Source organism: Acomys russatus, chromosome 23 (genome assembly GCF_903995435.1).
Source record: "Acomys russatus chromosome 23, mAcoRus1.1, whole genome shotgun sequence".
In the NCBI taxonomy this organism is placed as follows: Eukaryota; Metazoa; Chordata; class Mammalia; order Rodentia; family Muridae; genus Acomys; species Acomys russatus.
The window spans coordinates 53,982,744-54,001,492 of NC_067159.1; the positions used below are offsets into that span (position 1 = coordinate 53,982,744).

At 44.7% G+C, this 18,749-nt stretch overlaps 1 protein-coding gene across 5 annotated transcripts in view; it reads right to left on the reverse strand.

Moving 5' to 3' along the window:
- Nucleotides 1–18,749, reverse strand: part of St6galnac3 (ST6 N-acetylgalactosaminide alpha-2,6-sialyltransferase 3) — a 491,799-nt gene that overhangs the window by 180,355 nt on the left and 292,695 nt on the right. The window lies entirely within an intron of this gene.

An 18,749-nucleotide genomic window follows, 5' to 3' on the forward strand; every position in this document is an offset into this window, starting at 1 on the left:
CCTCCATTTTGTTTTAAAAATAAATCACCAACTATTGAGCAGAGATCATCACATACATTGCAGTGGAAGAAAGAGAGCTTTGGCAGTGTTGGGAGTCGCCTGCCCAGGCTTGCTGAGATGCTGACAGTCAGAAGCCAACAGTCCCTGCTGCATCCATTTATGCAGTTAGCACCACCAGCTGCAGAACCAGGCACGGGGGGGGGGGGGGGGGGAGCCCTGCTTAAGGGGCCTGAGCCTGTCGTCCTCAGCAGGAGAGGAAGTCAGGACTGTTTCTGATCCTGGCTTGTCTGTCCTCCTTCCTAAACTCCCTGCTTAAGTGGCAATTCCCCCAGGAGGAGGTTTGTGAGTTCAGGGCAGAGGGGGTAGAGTCGGATTTTACCAAGAGGTTTTACAAGACCCCTGTAAGAGAGAGGCTCAGAAAACATTACCTCTCAATATAAAAGCAGCTTCGGGCACATTCCAGTGGTCGCCGAGGCGGCTTTGGAATACTGCTTCCAAGCGCTTGCGAAATTGGCATTCTCATCAGGCTATGTTTGTTGAGAGCCTAGTGTACGCTGGGTACTATGCAGGACAGTGGCGGGGGGTGGACAGCCAGGATCATACGTAAATTATAGACAGCCGAACCAAGTCTATACAAGGCCAAGCAGTGCAGCATGGGGAAAATGAATGCTTGAGGAAGAGAGATAAATGGGGCCGTTAAAGACAGCTGCATGAGTTGGCCGGCAGTCTAACTGGAGAAGCGTTTCTGCAGGGCATATGAGGCCAGTGTGATACTGCTGCCTCCCGTTTCACCATTAATGCCGGAGGTGACAGTTCCATATTTGCTTTGGAGAGGACAGCCTCCTTCTGTGCTCCTCTTAGTGCAGTCCTCAGGTCCAGCCCTAGTGCTCACTCCATCCATCAGAAGACCAATTTTTCACAAGACCGAGTCTTACCTTGCGAACCTCCTATTAGAGATAGACCTCCGCTTCACTAATGTCCCCAACACATGACCGCAAGCAAAATATAGCCCGATTATAAGAAGTGCAGAAACGTTGTTAGGCTTAATTAGATGTCATTGTCACACTTTCATTAGCTATTAACATTATGCAAAGATAAACTAATACAAAATGAGTCCTTCCGTTGTGACATAATTATAATTTTAATGGTTACACCATGACCATTATAATTCAGTGCATATTTTCAGTTTTCCCATTAGTGGGCAGTTACTTATAAGGTTTCCTATTATGATCTGTCCACAGAGACCAAGTTATTAATGCTCCCATTTCCTGTGATGATGAGGACCACAGTGTTGGAATCGATACGATGGCCACAGGGCAAACAGCAGAGACATGGGATAAACAAGAGAGTGACTGCCATGCCACAGCGTGTGCCTGAGGAGGTCACAAGATGGAGAATAAGTAAGATAGGAACATTCTTTATGGAAAATTCTGATTTACAAGGCTATTTTTCCCTCATTTTTTTTCTTCTGTGGCCTTAAGTCCTCAACTTTTTTTCCTAAGACATTTTCCATGGTATAAAATATTCAATAGCCTGGGCTTTGAAATATGTCTTAAACAGTTTTTGCCATGCAGAGAATTAAATTAAAACCCCACAAAGCCATTTCTGGGACAAAATTTGAATGGTTCAATTCAAAAAGGGTTGCGTGTGAAGCAGCAAAATGCTTATGGACAGTGATGCATCTCCAAACATGGTGAAGAGTCAGGGAAACTTCTGGAAGGAAAAGGCAAAAGGGGAGATGGGCCTGCACATAGTGGCTCTGAGGACACTCAAAGCCCATCACCGCAATCCAAATTCTAAAGACAAGTAGCAGAGCCTGCCTCTGAGGTAGCAGGCCTCCTCCATGTCTCTGAGTAATGACGCGGACTGTCTGCATTCTGGAAAACACATCAGAGGGTTAGGAGTCTGGCCTGACGACCCCTGGTATTTGCTAGCTGCATACCTGATTGTAAAGTCCACCCTGGACCTGAGGAACTGTCTCTCTCTCCCCCAGACACAGCAGGGTTGCATATTGGTTGCCTTTCTATTGTTGTGATAGTAAACCAAGGCTAAAAGCAAGTTACCGAAGAAAGGTTTGGTTCTAGCTTATACATCCAGAGGGATGGCGTCCATCAATAGCAGGAAGGCACAGATGGCAGCAGAAGCAGGAAGTAGCTGATCACATTTCCATCCACATACAGGAAGCAAGCAGAGTAAGGAAGTAGGAAGAGGGTGCAAGCCGTCAAGGGCTGTCCTTGGTGAACCTGCACCTCCTGAGGATTCCCTAACAGTCACAGACAGAGCACTGACTGGGGTGAAGCATTCAGATATGGAAGCCTTTGGTGTTGCCTCTCACTGAAACACTTTACAGTGTTTCTGGTGGAGATCAGTGAACTGCAAAGATTTAAATTCAAGTTTTCAAAAGGGGGATTATCTTATCTACCCGTGTGGTCACCTGGAATAGTTAGTTTTCTCATTATGACCTAAAAGAAGCTTGGGAAGAAAAGGGTTTATTTGACATACATGTCAGGGGGTTGCTCTGCTGCAATGTATTCCGAAGCTAATTACTGGCCCCCAAGATCTGGTTGCTGCTCAGATGAGCACATTCTCACGTACACCTGTTTTTGTTGTATAGACCTTGCCCTACCTAACTTAAAGTTGGTTCATTTAAAAAAAAAATGCTAAAGGCTAGGACTTGGGAGAAGAGAGGGAGGCAGAGGAGGAAAGAAGATGGAGAAAGAGGGTGTGGCCTGATGGAGCAGATCCAGCCCAGGCTGGACCACTTATTGGCAAGTAACTTGGGTTGGGTAGCTGGGACACAGCTAAATAGCTTAGAGGATTGTTATCTGCCTGGCTCCACTGCCTTAAACTTGTAAAATAAACCAGTCTCTTTGTGATGGTTATTTTGGAAGCTAGCAAGCTTAAGGAAAATTGCTGCTTAATCAATTAAGTGTTTTACATGTATATGTCCTAATGACAGCTGATCACTGGAGGAAGCCAGAGTAGGAAGTCAAGCAGGACGAGGAACCACAGTGGTGTGCTGCCCACGGCTTATTCCCCGGGCTGCCTTCTTTCCCAGAGGTGACAATTCCCCTCATAGGCTGGTCCTTTCTCTGTTAAGGATTATTCAAATAAATGTCCCACAGGCCAATCTGATGGAGGCAGTTCCTCACCTGAGGGTCCTCTTGCCAGATGGCCCAGTTTACGTCAAGTTGACAAAACCAACCCAACTAACTAAACAGCATTCAAGACTAAGTAGCTTTTTAAGTGGCCAGTGTCCTTTCGTGTGGAAAGTGCTGATCACAGTACTCAGTTAACTGTGGCTTATAATAATTCGATAATGTGACTTACTTAAAGCCTTTGCTTTTCCTTTCCAGAACAGCAGACTCAGGGAACCTTGCACACACCAGGTCTCAATGTTCAAGGTGTGCCACAGAACGGACAAACTCAGAGCCTCAAGTCCCTGAGCTTCTTTTGGCTGAGAGACCGTGGGGATCCTTCACACAAAAGTGGTGGTCCACAGAGCACACTGAGACACACTGCAGGGGGGGCTGTGCTCAGTGGTGGGAAGCCGTGGCAGCCAGCATGTCTGCGCCAGCCTGGCAAAGGACCCTGGAGGGAAGCCTCGCAGAATCGCTTGGAATCTTGGGAAAGTCACTAAATTTGCTTCAATCTTAGGGTTTTCTTGCCCATAAAATAAATGTGCTGGACTCGTTTTTAGCTCCCCCACTTCCACCTCCCTTCCTTTTCACCCACTAGAATTGTTAATGGAGATTCTTGAGCTATATATGAAATCTCAGAAAGTTGAGCGGGAATTTTCCCCCCTCAATACAGAGCCATACTGAAACATTTGCTTTCCAGGTTTTTTTTTTTTTTTTTTTTTTTTTTTTTTTTTTTTTTTTTTTTAATTTAAATAGAACTAAATTTCTTCAATATGGGCTCCCTGGTCACCAGTGTTTCTGATGACAATTATACTTGTCTCAGATTTATGAAAACAGAGAGACAAATTAATACCGAGGCATACTGGAGGGGAAGGCTAGGTCATGGCATGAGAGAGCTAATGCTGAGAGAGCCTGGCTAAGGCTGCCACGCGAGACCCACTCAACAAGCGGGTGGTGTGCATACGCGCGTGCTAGGTTTACTTTGAAGGGCAGGATAGAGCACAGGGTTCACCAAGCCCTGCTAATAGTCTCGCACAGAGGACTGGGAAGAGCAAATCGTAACGTGCCACTCTGTAGTAAGTGACACAAGGAGAATGGAGTTTGGTACACAGGTTAGAGGAGGGGTGGTAGAGGGTGTCACTGGGGAGAGGCTCTCTGACAAGGTGACATTTGAATCAAGACCTGAGAGAAGTAAATGAAGGAGAAAGCCCTGCAGCCTCCTGGAGGCGCTCCAGAAGTGCTGAGCCATGGGGTCTGTGCTTTTCAGAATAGGAAGATGATTCATGTGCATTATGATAAGCTTTACTTAAGCTAACATATTTATGAGCTCATGTTCTGGGCAGACTCCAAGCTTTAGAAGTATATGGTCTCGATTCCCTAACAGGTCTGTGGGGAAATTCAGATGCAATCTCTAGCCCACGAGTTGTCTATCAGTGAGGTGGACTTCAGCGTTAAGACTTGTTTCTCTGCCCTTGAGAACACATCTCGGTTCACTCCACATCCTTGAGGCTGGCATCTTTTTAACTCGCACTGGGACCCGCTTGGTCTTGGCCAGGTCCTGGCTGCTTTCATTTCCTACCTACTGACATCCTGGTGGGTGTTATTTATAAATATGAAAAACAAGGAGGTTGAGACTGGATGAAGAGCCTGCCAACACATGCCAGCGCCTCTAGAGTTCCTAGGAAGGCCAGAGAACGTGTCTCAAACATCAGCGGCTCCTCTGCATTTGGACAATGTCTGACACCTACTTATCACCCAGGGAACGTGTGCTCAGAGGATGTCAGCAGATGGCACGAATGCAGCTACTCTCTGAGCTGCCTACCGCAAACCCAAATGAATGCCCCTCCTAAGTAGAAGAGCTTGGTAGAAGTGTACATGGGTGAGCGTGTCTGGGTGTGTGTTAGTAAACAGGATGCTATCTATCTCTGATGAGAAGGCACGCAGCTGCCTCGGCTCCTAACAGACGCTGCTTGGTTTACATCCTTGAATGCTTCCACTTGCACTGAGCCTTTATAGAAAGCGTGCTTCAGAAATGGAAGCCATATATGATAAGAAGCCACAGTGCATTACGAAGTCATGCCTCTGGTTTGTGATTTCTGGACATGTGGATGTGCTGACAACAAAATTAACTTCTCCAAAGAAGGGAGAATTGCCGCCTCTCATCATCCCTCTCGCTGTAATTTACATGACTTGACGGAATTAGGCTGTTATTTTCATCGCAGTGATGTGCAAAATCATAAAATGATGTGTATTTTGGGAACGCCTAATTAACTCTCCTTAGTTCCACTGAGGTTTCAGCTAAGGCTCAGAGCCATGGGAATCGGAAAGAGGTACGCACACCAAGCCTTAGTAACCAGAGAGACACAGTCCAAGGCCCTGAAAGGAAGAGCTGGGAGGGCATGACTTGCACTCACATGGTGCTGGCTGCCCAGACGCCCTTTATATCACATTACAAGGGATGATTTTATAGCTGAAGCTGCTATTAATCATCCAAATGGCAGGACTACAGACATGGACACAAAAAGTCCATCTCTCTATTCACAGTTTTTTGTTTTTAATCACAAACATTAACTAATATTGATCAAGCTGTTTGACACAAAACTTTGCTGTAGCATATAATCAGGAACTGAAGGGAGAGCCACATTTCCCACACAATTGCCAGCACCTTGTGTCACACTTATAAATAATGGCCCACTCCTATGGAGCACCATCTGCTTAATAGAGAAAAATGTTCACTGTAATTAGAAAATTCTTCTTATTATTTAATATTTATTGAACACCCACAATGTGCTTGGCAGCAAAAATCCACCGGAAACTCTCTGCCCACGAATCCCTCCACCTGCTAAGGAAGTAGAATGTGCCAGTTTTATGGCAGCTTTTGGTTTTCTAATATTTTATACATTTACTTCCAAGTGGCAGAGTTGCAAATGGTGTACTCTTTCCCCCGAATCCAGGTAGGACGATGAGCCATCCGATGAGTCACACTGAACGCAAAGAGAAGGAAAGTGGTAGAGTCATCACAATCTCCATTAAGCACAAACAAATGAGATGTGTTCCCTTGATGGAAGAAAAACTAACGCCCTCCTAAATAAAATGGACTGTACCAGTTGCAGCCAGACAGACGAGGACTCCAGAAATACAGCACCTGGTGGGACATAGTGTCAACTGTCAACTTGACAAAATCTAGAGTCATGTGGGAGATGAGCTTCCGAGCATGGGTTTTGAGGAGTTATCTTGATGACACTAATTGAGGTAGGAAGACCAGCCCATGTATGCGGCACCAGTCCCTGGCTGGGTTGCTGTGGGGTAAGCTAGCTAAGAACTAAGCTTGTGCTATTCATGGCCTCTTTTCCTCTGACTGCTACTGTAATGGAACGAGATGCTTCCAATTCCTGATGCCATCTTGGACTATGGCTTGAACAGTGAGCTAAAATAAACCCTTTTCTCATAAGTTGCTTCTGCAAAGGGATTTTATCACAGCAACAGGAAAAGAAAGAAAGAAAGAAAGAAAGAAAGAAAGAAAGAAAGAAAGAAAGAAAGAAAGAAAGAAAGAAAGACTAAGACAAACACATTGGGGGTGACCTTGAACCAGGAGGTATGTCTTGTTATACACGTACTGGAGAGTTTGTGTATGCTCTTGTGCAATGAACAGCTGGGCTGGGACGCTCAGTTCAGTACAATGACATGAACAACTTGGTCCATGAAGATTGAATGGGCAAAGAGCTACTCTTAACGAGAAGTACCTTATCAGACCACCCACCTTCCTAGAAAAATCCCACTGCATCTTCTCATAACTTTAATCAATAAAAGTTCAAGAAAAGTCCCACAAGTTCAATGCCCAACTGAGTAGAGAGGCATCCTGGGGACACAGAATGACCTGTTCACATCATTGAACACCCAGCCCTGCTTCTGCATGAGTTGTACAGAAGAGTTTCTCCGTATAATGAAAAAAATCTTCTCTTTAATTCTACTTATTGAATATTTAATATGTAGATTCCCTTCAGATCCTAAGCTTTAACCAGTTCTCTACTTCACACAGTTCCATGATGTCTAGATGTTGCCCATCTTTGTGCCAGTGTCTCAGCTTTTCAAACTTTAAAAATGTTTCTCACCGACTGTGTTCCTTGTTTTACATTCTGTATGGGGAAACACAGTAAAGGGAAAAGAACGGCTGGGTTTACTGACATGATGGAATGGCCCCGCCCATCTGTCTGGCTGAATCAGACAATGAGGTGTTATTCAGTATCTTAAATCATGGATATACATCCAAGATGTATTATCATGTGGGTAATTCAAGCAACAGAGAAATTACACACCAGCAGAGGCAAGGCTGTGATGATCGCAGTTGTCAAACAATGCCGAACTGAACTCCAAAGGGATACAATTTGAAGGAAGAGCAGGGCAGAGAGAAGATGACAAGCTCACACACTGTTAGGGGCCCGGCCAATGAGCAGAACTGGAAAGCTGTAGCAGACCAGACACACAGCCGCATGTTGGAGCTTCGCTCAGGAGCCAAGGCAGAGTGGTTGGCCTCTCCCGCTAGAATGGCAAAGCGCTGCATCCTTACACACTCATGGGCAGCAACATCAGGCAGGACTGTGGAGGGGCCAAGAGCTGGAGGCAGTGACAGCACCACACGGGCATTCTACACCGAGCTGAAATTCCCCAACATTAAAATATCACAGAGAGGAATGCTAGACATTTATATAATGCTATACCAATGGTAGGGGGCAAATTATAGCCTAAAAAACTGAATACTACTGTTGCTATCAGCATCTTTTTCCAGGACAGACCCTCTCAGTGTGGACCTAGAACCTGCACAGCACTACCAAAAGGCAGAGGTGCAGCGCAGAAACACTAGGTAGTGTACTCTCGCAGGAGCCCAGCACTGCTCCCCAGGTAACCCTGATGTAGGTTTATACCTGAAAGCTATTGTTCTCCCAATTCAGGTAAGAAAGAGAGGGTTGCTGTCCCTACTGGAACTCAAGTCTGTTAGTCAATCCAGCTCATTATATTTGAACGGCAGGACCATAGGACCATACACTAAGTGATGACAAGCATCCAGGGCAGTTCCTTAGGTAAGACGGCAGGTGTTTCTTTTGAATAACACAACAGCAGTCTGTTCTAATATTTCTAAATGAGCCGCCTGTGCAGGATGGGCAGGGACTGCTGCACACAAGGGGAGTTTGATGCTCCCCTTGGAAGGATGCAACTCACTTGACGGGGACGCTGTCAGACACGTTTTACAAGGTCACCCAAATCTCTTCTTCATGCCTCTCTAGGTCACTTTACCACCAAAGGAATCCCAATGCTCTATTATGTAGGCTGCATTATCTGAGGTTCTTGGTCTGTATCTGTAAATAAAATAAGGAGCCCTTCCCTTAAGGAGCATATAGTGGGGGGGGGGATACACAGAGAAAATAAGCAATAGAGTAAAGAGAGATGGTATAGCATATGGTAGATTTGAAAGGGCCATGAGGTAAAATAAGAGGACGTGGAACAAGGTAAGACTTGGGCAAGCTGGACAGAAGAAGTACATATTTCTGTTCAAATGCTGTGACCAAGTCCCTGAGCTGGTGACGAACTGCTGGTTATACACATGGGAAGAAGAGGGTCCTGGTTGTGAGCTAGAATAATGGTACGGAAAGCAAGCGGGCCAGGTGTTCAGGCTGATGAAGCAAAGTGAACACGGTATCAAGTTAGACCAAAAAAAAAAAAAAAAAAAAAAAAAAAAAAGAAAAAAGAAAGAAAGAAAGAAAGAAAAAGCTCAGAGAGGAATCAGGGGACCAGGTCCCCACCTAAAACACTGCAGGTTACCAGAAAAGCTTGGTCTTGGCTGGGGACACAACTCCATTGGTGGAGTATTTGCCTAGCATGCATGAGGTGCTGGCTTGATCTTAGTACCAAACACACCAAGTGTAATTGTGACCCCTGCGATGTGTGCACTGAGGACATAGAAACAGGAGGATCAGCAGTTCAAGGGCCTCATGGCTGCCTGGCAAGTTGTAGGCCTGCTTAGACTTGTCTCCAAAAAACTAAATTAAAACAACAACAACAACAAAGAAAAGATGGGATATGAGAATACGGAAAAAAATACAAAAGCAGAAGGCTATCACAAGGTTTTCCCAAAGAGAAGTCTGACTTGAAATATGTGTGTGTGTGTGTGTGTGTGTGTGTGTGTGTGTGTGTGTGTGTGTGTAAATATTTTCGATAATTTCCCTTCAATGGGTTCGAGGCACAAACCCACCAATCATTTACGCAGACGGGTTTCTCTACGCTCATCATTAAGTTATTTAAATGTTTCCACTGTAATAATTTATAGTTTTCCTATCACTGAAGAAAATGCTGTGTGTGTGTGTGTGTGTGTACACACACAACTAAACGGTATAGTTGGAAAATGGAACCCGGATGCTTTTCTAGAGGCGTTACTTCTCTGCTCAGGTCTTTTTGTTTCTGCTCTTGATGGTCTTTACATTTTACCTCCTAAGGGTCAAGAGTTGGTGGCTTTGGGTTCTCTGCCTGGGTCTGTTCAGGGAGCAACTGGTAGCTAAGAGAACCGTGAGTGAAATTTTGGAACCAGCTTTACCACTGACGAGAAACTAAAATAGAAACATGCCTTTGAAGAATGGATCTGTCAGTGACCTATTATAAACCCAGCACCCAGCCATGAAAACCCTAGAAAAGGTAACAGATTTTCCCAATCTTTGGCTAAGATGGAGCACGGGTGGTCTCTGAATAGAACTGTGGGGACTTTTCTATCAGAATCCAGCCCTACAATTTATCCTTTCAACGTTGCTGCGAGGCTTCTATATGACATAAAGCTGGTTTGAAATTCACTACTATTTCATAAACAACAAAGGGATTTCTAGGTTGATTTTTTTTTTTTTTTTTTTAGTAATGGGCATTGAACCCTGGACCTTGAACACACCAGGCAAAATCTCTATCCCTAAGCTGTATCTCTAGCCGACAGCTTAGGAAACAGTTCATTTTTTAACTAAAAAAACCTTATTGGGTAGGATTTGTATTCATTCATCCATTAAATATTAACTGATGACATTAGCGCCAAGCAGTCTGCCATGGTGCTCGAGGATACAAATGTGTAAGAGCCAGTGCCACTTCAAGGTGTTTGTGGACCACCTGACGAGCTGAGATGAGCGCAGGAATTCTGCATGATAGAAAGTGATGGCTCCGATAGCAACTCAAGCCCATGATGCGGTGGGTTTTCAGAGGAAACACAAGGTCTACCTGGGCACTGCAAGAGGCTCCATGAACAAACAAGTGCTCGACTTGGTGCTGAAGTCTAGCCCGTCTCTGTGTGCTTCATGATAGAGGAAGAGCCAGGCACAGAAGAAGCATCTCTATGAAAGCCCATAGGCAGGCAGGTGAGCAGTCACCTGTGTGAGCAGCAGTAAACACCACACGATAGCCCAGCAGGGGACATGACGGAGGAGGAGAACTGAGCCATTACTGAGGAGAACTCAAGGAGCCCTGACACACCTGAGGGGCTCTTAGCTGACAGAGGTGTGGTGAACAGCACATCAGTTTACTCTTGAGATGGGCATGATCACTGCCCTTCACTATAATGTGACAGGAAGAGGACAAGTGGCACAGTGTGTCAGATAGCAGGTGCCCTTGAGTACTTCAGGACTTCTGAGTCTCCTGATCTGCTTAAAATGGTACAGGGTCAGAGAATTGGGACCTGACGACAGATTACCAAGGTTATTTGGGAACAGCTACTCTGTCCCTATGAATGAGATATGTCTCTCTTTCCATTCAGAGCAATCAAAACGTCACACTTTAAAATGGCCTCCTCAGATGAGCAACACTGAGCTGGCTTGGGCTCTCATTCAAAATGCAAACTGGAGAGGCTGGCTCCAGATCACCCAAACCACACTCACCAGGATGCACACTCACGTCTGGAAAGCACCGTGCTGATCTAGACAATCCACTTGTTATTAAGGAAAAGAGCTACATTGAGAAGTCTAATTCAAAGGACAGTATCTCTGTAATTAGAAAGAACATGTTTCCAGAAGGAAGCATTTAACACACAGACCATGAGCAGTGCTCCAGCATTCTGGGCACGCCGCTGCGAGGTTCTGTGAAGTGGCCGTTTAAGCAGTTAAACTCTAGAAGTGTCGATAAGCCTGACAAGATTAAGTACAAAAAATAAAAATAAATAAAAACAAAATAAACACCCAGATTTTGTTTATCTTTTAGACATGTACTTTACTTTACTTTAAATTATGTGCACATATGTGTGTCTATGTGGGGCTACATGCACAGGAGAGCAGGTGACTGTGGAGGTCGGAGGCATAAGCATCACATGGTTGAGAGCTGTCTGCTGCTGGCAACTGAACTCAGGTTCTCTGCAGTAGCTGTGCATGATCCAACCTACTGAGCCGTCTCTTCAGTCATCAACTCTATTTTTTTAAAAGAACAATAAGAAAGAGATAGCTTCTAGCTTACAAATCCTAATTTTCTTAATGGGTGAACAAGTCTTGATGAGAGAGAGCCACTCTAAGTAAATAATAAGCAAAAAATAGATATGTGACCAGGAGAATTCAAATTATAGAAATAGGGAGGTAACTGTGGAGACAAAGCTTATCATAAGCAGGTAACCTTTGAGGCCGCACAGGACGTTCAGTTCTAGACATGATTTGTACGGTGTCCCAGTAGAGATGTCACCTGTGCGGTACTCAGAGGCCACTCTGCTGAGAGGAGTGTCCACTGCAGCTGTCAACTGCACCTTCTCTCTCCCTCAAACTCTTTCCTCCCTCCCCCCCTCCCTCGCCCCTCCTCTCTCCATCCTATCATGTGTGCGTGTGTGTGTGTGTGTGTGTGTGTGTGTGTGTGTGTGTGTGTGTGTGTGTTAAACATACAGAAGCCGGTGCCTCATAATCCCCTCTTGCCCAGCTGTTATGAAGAGATGCTTTCTTCTTGTGGGATTTATCATCTCCAGCAGTTCTGTGGAAGTTCCCAGAGCCTGGAAGCTTGTCAGCATGAAGCCACAGTCCTGGGCACCCATCTGCCTACAACTGTTGTATGAACTTAGTGTTCCTGCCAAATAAACCAGCTGGGGAAGGGCCATTAATTCGACTTAGTGAGGAAAAAGTGCTAAAAGTGCACTTCCAATGGCAGTCCTCAAAAGGAGAAAAAGAAGAAACGCCGTTTTTAATACTGTCGGTTCCCGCAAAGGCTTCCACTTTGCCAGTTTCTCTTAGTCCAGGTTTTCTGAGGCTAGGAGCTGTTTACTGAGAGCTAGGAACAGCTGGACACTTCTGTCTCCAGAGTCCGCACACAAGGATAACACTTCTTAGGGAACGTGGTCCACTTCTTTGGTGTTGGCTGACTAAGACAGCTTGTGTCCTTGGTTTTTGACTTCCCTCCATGTCACACTGTGTTCTTTGAAGCTATTTACCTTGTACCATGGCAGGGGGAGTGCATGGGGACCCCAGATCCTCAGAGGAGACATGACACACCTCAACCTAGAAACTACTGTGGGCCCGCAAACCCAAAGGATGTGAGCCAAGTTTAATCCTACAGTGGAAACATTCAAGAATGGCCCAGCTGAAAGAGTGAAACCCACCCTCCCCTCAAGACCCTGGCTAGAGAGGAAAACCATCACTACATACAGCCCCGAGGGTGACACATCCACAGTTTCTCCTTCTCTCCTGGACACTGAGTGCCAGCGATGGAGCTCTGGGGCAGAGGGCTTGATATGTACAAGTCAATCAATGTCTCATGCTCTCTGTACTTCCTGACAGTGGCTGTCATACCTTCTGCTTCCTAAATGGCCCCTAAAAGTGACTCTCTATCCCTTCACCCTCTTCACCTGAGGCAGGAACATCCTGAAATACAGTTCCAGTCACTGCTAACTTTCATTAATTTTTACCCATCCCTGAAGGCGGAGCCATACCACTGCCAGCTAATTACAACCTATTTGGGGACAGCCCAGAGTCCTCCATCAGCCTAGAATTAGCTTTGCTCTTTTAATAGTGACTATAGACTTCTCAATTATTACTTAATTAAATAATGTGCCTACACCTGCCAACACGCTTCTGAAGTGGGAAGCAAGCTGCAAATGCCCACCTGCCAGAGGTTGCATACAGCCTAGCACTCAAAGTTGGCCTGTGGCCGACTGGAAGTTAACACCCCCCCCCCATGTCTGTGCATGCCAGGCACATACTCTCAGCCTTCAGGGTGGGGGGAGGGGACACCACATGCGGCTTTCAGTACAGTAGTACCTCCAGGAGGATTTCATCTTAAGATGTATTAGGGTAAATGTTGGCTGCTAGCACGCTAATGTTATTTATGTATAACCAATCATTCAAAGAGGAAGCAAAGACACATATTGGTCAGACTGTTTTGAATATAAAAACCTTTCATTCCAAAGGTTTCTTGGAGGCAAGGAAGGCCTATAGGATCCACAGTACTTATTGACCACAGTTACATTTGGCAAGCACAGCTGTGAAGATGGCCACTGTCCAATCATCAGGTGACTCTAGAGAAAGCTGCCTCCTTCATAGAGAAAGGACCAGAGTCCTCTCTTCCAGGCCCTGGGCTCCCCCCAGGGCCACAGTGACTGACAAGCTGAGTAGTTCTAGGCAGTAACTAATATGAGAACAAATTAATTCTCATTTGGTTTGCAACAGTATATCAATATACTTGAGAGCTGGTCCAGGATCACTGGAGGGGAAGTAAGCATTTGAGGGTTGCTTCCACCACTGCACATCTCCTCACTAAGCAGTCCCATAAGAAAGCAAGGAAACCCCTGGGAAAGTGAAAATATGCCGAGCCAATACCTATTTTTCTCGGGTGAGGGTGACGGTGCACATCTGCACATGCACTGTGGAGTGTGTGTGGAGATCAGAGGACAACTGTCAGGAATCAGCTGTCTCCTTCCACAGTTTGTGTCCCAGGTATCAAACTGTGGCTTTGGCTTGGAGGCATACGGCTTTGTCCACCGGGCCATCGCCAGCCCGAGTCTGTATTTATCAAAAAGAGCTTTGGCAACTGAAAAACAGAAACTGAGAAGCATTTTCCTTTGAAGAACTGAACCTAATAATGTTTCTACCAAAATATCATTTTAAGCCAGGTGGTGGTGGCGCACACCTTTAATCCCAGTACTCGGGAGGCAGAGGCAGGTGGATCTCTGTGAGTTCGAGGCCAGCTTGGTCCACAAAGTGAGTCCAGGACAGCCAAGGCTACACAGAGAAACCCTGTCTCAAAAAAAACAAAAAACAAAAAAAATCATTTAAAATATCAGTGACATCAACATGTTAAGCCCATAAGTGGACAGTGACATGATCTCTACTTAGAATCGGATGAATCGGGGCTGTTACCTCAGCAGTACAGTACTTGCCTACACATCTAGGTAATGAGTTCAGTCCCCACCAAACATACACAAAGACAAAAACGAGAATTTGCCAATAAATTCTGAAAGTAAAAGTGAATAAACTAAAATACCTTAAAGCAAAAGTGTAAACTTATGTGGAGACTTTGTTCCTGACTCCGTCATGTCTGCAACTATGTGTGAACAGCAGAGCCCCCACTCCTAGTTCATAAGAGGAAAGCACTGCACCCAGCACGCACTAGGTGAGTGCAGCCTTCCACATGTGCCACCACTGCCTGCCATTTAAACATCTTTTGTACCCGGTACCCTTAACGGCCTGGTGATGATCGCATAGCTGATTTTCCATTGCTTGAGGTTTATTATGTGTGGTAAGATAAAGCAAATGAGGAACCGCATTGCTGTTCCTGGGGACCTTTGATTGGCAGTCTGCCAGGAAGAAGACACATCTGTAAGATACTGCCAGGCATGCATGCTATGCTAAAAGCCTGGTGGGCCTGGGTCAGAATGGGAAGACTCCGTTTGAACCTCATGATCATTTCTTATTTACAGACAGCACACACAGCAAACATTGTTCATAGTCTATCTCTGCCCACTCTAAAGGCCAAGGAACAACAGCCCAGCCTTGCAGCAATGAAGGCCATAGGGCCATGGTTATGCTCTTTTAGCAACTAACAGAATCAAGGCTCTTTGGAGACTGTCTGCATACAGGTCCTCGGGAGGGTGTGGGTAAGAGTGAAAGAACAGACAATGCCGGGAAAGCTCTCCATGGCCTCTACCGAGCACCACAAGCTTGTGAAGCCAATCTGAGGAGATTCCCACAGGCTAAAATAAGACATTCAGAGCATAAGTTGTGCTTTACAATAACTGAATTACTAATATGCTGATATACTTAACTGTCACTCAGTATGTAAGTATTAGAAATTATAAACATGTAGGCTGATTAAGAGGTTGCCAAGGAAGTAATGCATCAGAACCAGTCAGTGCTGCCTTCTATCTCATGGTAACCAGATGAGGGCAAGTTTCTCTCTGCATAATACACCAGCAATGAAAAGGTAAGATAACACATCACGTTTTGCAACCCTAATAAGCTCTAGACAGTTACCACTAGTGGTCCGTACCACAAAAGGAGAAACTATAAGGTATATGTTCTTCACAAGTGTCACGTGATATTCTTGGCAAAGAAATAAATACTAATTGGATCTGAATCCAGGCAATCTCAAAGCATAAAAACTAACGTAGAAGAAATAACATGAAGCAAAGCCAGTAAAACTAACTAGACGGTAGAAAAGCCATGGGGCTACATTTCTACAATTAGAAGTGGTGTAGGGAAACAGCTATACGTGTAAATATACACACAGGAACTCTACGACTCAATTATAACGGGCCATATCCTAATCCTGATTTGAACTACTAATACTTAAAATATATGTGTATGCATGTATGTGTGTGTGTGTGTGTATATATATATATATATATACATACATATATATATATATATATATATATATACATATATATATATATACACTATAGGCCACTGCAAGTCAAGGGATAAAATGATATGAAAGAAGTGTTTGCATTTCCATGTAGGATGTGGGGTTTTTCTTTTGTCTTTTAAAAATATAAAGTATGTAAAAATGGAATACAGTGATGTCTGAGGTTTGCTTTTAAGTAATGCTTGAGTGGCTATAAGGCCTTTCAATTTGCACCGCACATGCCTGGATCTAGTATTTCTTTTTTCCCTCAGTCCCCCAATCTCTCCTCAACAGCTGGTTCCTATAGTTAGTTGTTTAACAATGGTTGGTTGGTTTCCCTTAACCACTGCTCAGTGCCTGCTCAATTGTCCCTTCCTTTGATCCACCAAGACTTTCTCTGTTCTCCTCTTCACTCTTCCCGAAGCTGGTCTGTGGGACCTGGGCAAGAACAAAGTGTACGGGATACAGCTGAGCTAAAACTGGCCATGAGTTAGTAATTCTTCCAGGATGAGTGAGGGCTGGCTCTACAGAGATGATCACTACCAGTCTCTGCTGTGTGAGCTTGGCATTTTTCTTACAGCATGTTTTTAAAAAGATATCGTTGTGGCTGTGAATTTGGCTAAATGTTTAAAAACCAAATCTCAGCTTAAATCTCCAAAACACATGTGAAAGCTTGGCATAGCCCTGGATGTCTGTAACCACAGAGCGGAATCCCGTGAGCCACCACTCAGTCACCGTAGCGGACACAGGAAGTTCAGGATCTGTGTCAGACAGTAAGATGCAGAAAGACAGATATAAACTCCAGACTTCCACCTCTGGTTTCCATGGGCATCTGTGTGTATACACAGTGCACATCGACATACAGGGATATTGCCTTGAATTTGTCCTTATGTGAAAGGCAGCCATAGAAAATCAGTACACTCAGCACACACAAGACTAGATATAAGTCTTAGTGGAGACAGAAGCCTTTGAGGTCATTTTGGTCAACAGTGCGCTGAGCAGCCTGAATCTTCTCATCACTCTTCTGGAGAGTTCTGAAGAACTTGGCTACTTTAATTCTCCTGTCTTTGATAGCCAGTGAAATAACACTTGGTGGAAAAGGAAAAAGAGGAAAAAAAAAAAAAAAAGCAAAAATGTAGCATAAAATAATTTGATCTTTAAAAGAACTTTAGCTTTGGTAACTCCATTGACAGGTATCTTCAAATTAACTTTACCAAGACAGCAAAACTCACACAGCATCAGCAGATTTTCTCACGGTACACACAGAAAACAGCCTCCTGGTGCTAACCTCTAACTGTTCTACAACCACGTCCGCGACAGTGTCCCTATGAAAGCAAAAGCCAACGTGTGCAAGCGCCAAGTACAAACACCGCACTAAGTTCTTCTCTGATACTCCCAAATGATCCTCAGGGTTATTGTTATAGCTGAGGGATCCCCTAAGGGACAGCTGTAATGAAAAACCAAATACATCTAATTAATTGCATTGCTCGAGGCTAGTGAGAGACCAGAGGTCCCTGGAGCCCCTGGAGAATGATCACATCACACAGACTGTCGCTAACTGCGAGTACAGCTCTTGCCAGCTCCAGATCTGCTAATGCCCATTGCCCGTCCCTTAGGATGCCTTATAATTTGTATCCAACCTTTGATGTTCTACCAGCAGAAGAGGGGCTCATGTTACAGTGTTGTTCTGTCTTGCATTTCAGGTGAAACTGCATTTTAAGGGCTCAGAAGTAGAAAATGCTACCTAAAAATCAGTCCACATTATCAATAGGACCATTGGTATACCTGAGAATGTGTGCATGTACATGTGTGTGTGTGTGCTTGCATGTATGTATGTACTTGTATGTGAGTATGTGTGCATGTGCATATGTGTGTATTTTCATGCATGTGTGTACTTTGTGTGCACATGTGTGCACATGTATGTATGTGTGTATGCCTGCATGCGTGTGTGCTTGTATGTGTGTATGCTTGCACGAATGTGTGTACTTGTGAGTGTGTGTGCACATGTGTGTGTGCATGTGTGCATGTATATGTATGTATGTTTGCATGTGTGGGGGAGCCTGTGTATGTGTAATAAAATAAAAATATATGCTGTTTATTAAGAAAGTAAAAGAGGTGCTCTTAGGGGTGGAAGTGGGTAATAGTGAGCTGGAAAAACAGACCATGAATAGCCCCACCAAGACGGTTAACTCATAATGAGCACTGAATTACACTTGGAGACAGCAAACTCCAACTCCCCACAAGCACATGCCCAATAGTTACAACTTTCTATTCAATAATATTGAGTCGTAAAAGACAGGCATGCATTTTAAGGAAATCAGAATGTTAGTACTGCGATTACAGGGAAGCTCAATTTATTCATGGTATTGCACAAATAAGCAAAATTCACATACAATGTAAAACTTGGGGCCCAGGTCGCCTAATGATCTTCAGCAATTATTTCCTAGCACCAGATACCAGCCAGGATCGATCGCTTTGTGGTTTCGCTCCCCTTGCTTGTTCCGATTGTCCCACTACAGAGGTGGGAAAACCAGCAGAGGGTGGAGCTGTCTGAGAGGTCAGGGCTGTGAGGGAGCCAGGAGAGGAAGTGGAAGATGAGGGAGAGAGGAAAGAGAGGAAGGTGCCTCAAGCAAAGAAGCTGGGGACAGGGAGAGAGTAACAACTGAGAGAGGCACATCGACACTGCGTTTCTCTTTAAGAACCCTAATGCTGATTTTAAGTAATACACAATTTCAAAATGGCAATCTGTTTAGTGTGTTAGATCCTAATGTTCAGTATTCA